The 3,737-nt window shown below is 57.6% G+C and overlaps 1 pseudogene; it reads right to left on the bottom strand.

Moving 5' to 3' along the window:
- Positions 1–2,831, bottom strand: LOC100403436 (glutathione hydrolase 6-like; annotated as a pseudogene).
- Positions 2,832–3,737: the final 906 nt, after the last annotated feature.

Here is a 3,737-nt window from a genome sequence, read left to right as displayed (position 1 = left end):
TTAGATCCCCTGGTAGGGACAGCAGCCATGGGGGACACGGGAGACATGCATGTGCTCTGCCTAGGCTGCCACCTGGAGCAGGATACCTTGACCACAAGTGCTGGGCTGCTCTGTTGGTTCTTGCTGGCCCTGGTGCTGGTGCTGGGCCTGGGTTTGGGGCTCTGCCAGATGGCTGAGTATGGTGTGAGTCATGGCTCTGGCCATATAAGGGGTCCCTGAAGCCACTAGCCCGAACACATTGGCCTCTGTGTCATCCAGACTGCCCCAGAGGATGAGGGGGCAGGCCCAGGCACTAGCAGTAGACTTGGCCGTCATGTTGCTGAGCAGAACCCCCATGCCTGGCAACAGGTGTGCAGAACCAAGGGAGCTGTTGAGTGAGGAGGTGAGAAAGAACACAAAGCCGCTGCTGTCCATGGTGGCCAGGTTTCTGCTCTTGGGGCTCACAGCAGTTTGCAAGACTGGTGGGCAGGGGTCAGTGCTGGGTGCCCCAGACCCTAGGGCTGCCTCTAGCAGTGCCAGCAGCTTTGGGCCAGCTGAGGGACTGGAAGTGGTGAACAGGATGCCCTGGGCCATGGGTAGCTGCTGCGCTGGTTCCAAAGTAGGCCTGGGCTCAGCCAAGGGCACCTCCACCCCCAGGTCTCCTGCCAGCAGACTCAGTAGTGAGTCCCTGGAAAAGTCTGAGGTGGGAGCGAGGGCTGCCCCGTGAAGCCTGGCTGCCAGCTCTGGGTTGGTGGCTTGGGCTCCAGCACCCAAGGGCATCCCATCAGGATGGCAAAGCAGTGGACAGAGACCTGTTCCCTGAGCTGCCAGGGGCTGGTCCACCAGAAAGGCCCTCCTGAGCCAGTGTGGTAGGGCCGACTAGCAGGCGTGGCCAGGGCAGGCGGCCAAAGCATGCATGCAGCAGGTGCAGGGTGGGCAGAGCCACGAGCAGCGCCACTCCGGGGGCCAGGGTCTGTGCTGAGCCTGATGTCAGGGCCGTGGAATTGCCCGAGGAGCTATTGTGGAAGAGGCCCCAAAACATGGCACCTGCAGGAGACAGAGGGTCACTCAGCAGACGTGGGTCAAGGGCCGCTTACTTGTTTCAGTCAAGATCCCAGGAGTTACTGACCACACCTGAGGTCAAGGTGATGCAGACCTGGCTCAAGGGATGGGGACTGCTGCCCAAACCCCGGGTCCTGCTCATTGAGCAGCCTTGAGGTCAGGGCTACTGACTCCATGAGGCCCAGGTCACTGATTAGGCTGTGGGTTGGGATTGTGTTCCAGGATCCCGGGTCACTGACCTAGCCCTGTGGCATGAGGATGCACCACTGCCAGGCACAAAGCGGCACCCACGCCGGCATCCACGACATTGCCCCCAGCAACAAGCACCTCCTGGCCTAGGTGGGAGCACATGGCTGCAGCAAGGAAGGGACTGTAATACAGCAGGAGGGACTGGGCCCAGTGACCCCTGACCCTCCCTCCCCCAAGCCGCTGCCAGCCTGACTGACCTGAAGGGCTGATGATGGCACCATGATGGTAAACGCCAGGGCCATGGGAGTGTCCGCTGGGTGGAGGGGCCGTGGAGCCCAGGCTATCTGTGGCACTGCCTTGATGCTGGAGCTGCCACATGGCCAGGAAGCAGCCCACAGCCAGCAGCAGCAGGGCGGCCACTAGACGGGCCCAGGTTCTGGGCAGCCCACCAGCCTTGTTCCTGAAGAGGGGTGTCCTGAGCTGTGGCTGGGACAGAGGGATGCCCAGGAACCCTGAGAGTCCCCAGGGGATGTTTTCCAGAAGGTTTGATTTAGCGCTGGGCATGGTGGCTCACACCTGTAATCCTAGCATTTTGGGAGGCTGAAACGGGCAGATCACGAGGTCAGGAGATTGAGACCATCCTGGCTAACATGGTGAAACCCCATCTCTACTAAAAATACAAAAACATTAGCTGGGCACGGTGGCATGCACCTGTAGTCCCAGCTACTTGGGAAGCTGAGGCAAGAGAATTGCTTGAACACAGGAGGTGGAGGTTGCAGTGAGTGGAGATTGAACCACTGCATTCCACCCTGGGCAACAGAGTGACACTCTGTTTAAAAAAACAGAAAAAGGTTTGATTTAGCAAGAGGAGTACAAGTCTGCCAAGGAGAAAAGGGCTTCTTCACAGTGAGCACAGCTTGGGCAAAGACATGGAGCTGTGAAAGAATTGGGGAAACTGAGGCTAGCTAGGGCGGGAGCCTCTGGAGGGGAGACTGGAAAGGCAGAGTCGAATCAGGTGGGAGGAAGGCCTAATGGGGTGTGGCAGGCGGGAGAGAAGCGGATGGGGGCAGGTGCTGCCAGGTGTAGCCAGGCCCCAACTTGCCCAGCAGGTGCCTCCTGTACCAGGGATTGGGGGCTGGGGACCTTTGACAGAGCAGCAGATGGTACCAAGCAGAGGCTGGCTTGGTACTGATGTCTTTCCAGATGCACAGACCTGTGACTGGGTAAGGCCAAGTCTGGGGCTGCAGCCTACGTTTTCCCCAAGTTGATGGGACAGTGTCTGGAGCTAAGCACAGCAGGGAGTCACCCTGTCCCCCTGAGGGGCTCCAGAGAGAGGGACTTGCAAACCTTAAGCCTGGGGAGGCTGGCCCCCAGACCCTTCCCTTACTTACCCAGAAGAGTCCTGGGGCCTCCAGGGGTTGGGAACCAGTGCCTCTTATGTCTCCTCTTTCTCCTCCTCTTCTTCCTCCTCCAACTCCAAGCTTGGCTCCCAGAACAACAGCTTCTGATAGACTACAGGCTCTGCTGTCCCCTCCATGGCCCCCAGTGGTTGCCCCAGCCCTCCTGCCTGCCAGCCTTCCTGGCCATGTCTCAGAGGCCCTGCCTAAGCCTTGCAGGTGGGAGGTGGCAGCGACCTTGGGGAAGGGTGGGGTGGAATCCAGAACAGGTCTGGGCAGGGCACGGGGCCAAGGAGCCTGCATGTTAGCCTGCCCCATTAGGACACAAGGCCCAAGGAGTTTTTGCGACACGGCTTCCAGTGTGACTGCCTATAAGGGATCCCAGCTCAGTGAGGAGGAGCCCATCCCTAAGGCCACAACCTTGACACTAAGGCACCTGCTGGACACCCCCCTTTTCCCTTGGGGGTATGTAGCCCATGGACCTCACCCAGGACTCTAGTCTAGAAACTGTGGGCTTGAATTAGAGCTACAGTGGCATGGCAACTTGGGTCGGGGGTCCCACATGCTTGGGTCAGCACGTGACTAGGTTCTGGTGTTGGGGTATCTGGTCTCTGGCCAGAGTCAAGGCTCAGCCTGTGGCTACTCCAGGTCTGGGTTTCTCTGGGGAGGAACTTGGTTCATAAGAGAACTCCCTGGCATGTTATGCGACTCTGCTTCAGGAGGCCACAGCCTGGAAACCAAGCATTGCCAAGTTCCTTCTGGGATTCCCATCAAGGACCTGTTGCAAAATAGCGCTACTTGTAATGCCTCCAATTGGAAAGCGTCAAACATCCATGATCGGTAGAATGAGTGATGTAAGTCACAATGGACCATTCTGCAGCAATGAGAACGTGCGATCTACAATCATATTCAAATAACATACACAGGTCTGACAAACGTAAGGACGAGGGAAACCAGCCAGGCCTGAGACAGCACACGCAATATGCTTTCATTTACATAAAGTATACAAACAGGCAAAACGAGTCTGCCCTTAGAAGTAGGGACGAGAGGGCTTCTGGGATGCTGGAGATGTTCTTTCTTTTTTTTTTTTTTTGAGACAGAGTTTTCATT

Source organism: Callithrix jacchus, chromosome 6 (assembly GCF_049354715.1).
Source record: "Callithrix jacchus isolate 240 chromosome 6, calJac240_pri, whole genome shotgun sequence".
In the NCBI taxonomy this organism is placed as follows: Eukaryota; Metazoa; Chordata; class Mammalia; order Primates; family Cebidae; genus Callithrix; species Callithrix jacchus.
Note: the sequence above shows the minus strand (reverse complement) of the source record. Positions and strands in the feature narration are given on the sequence as shown.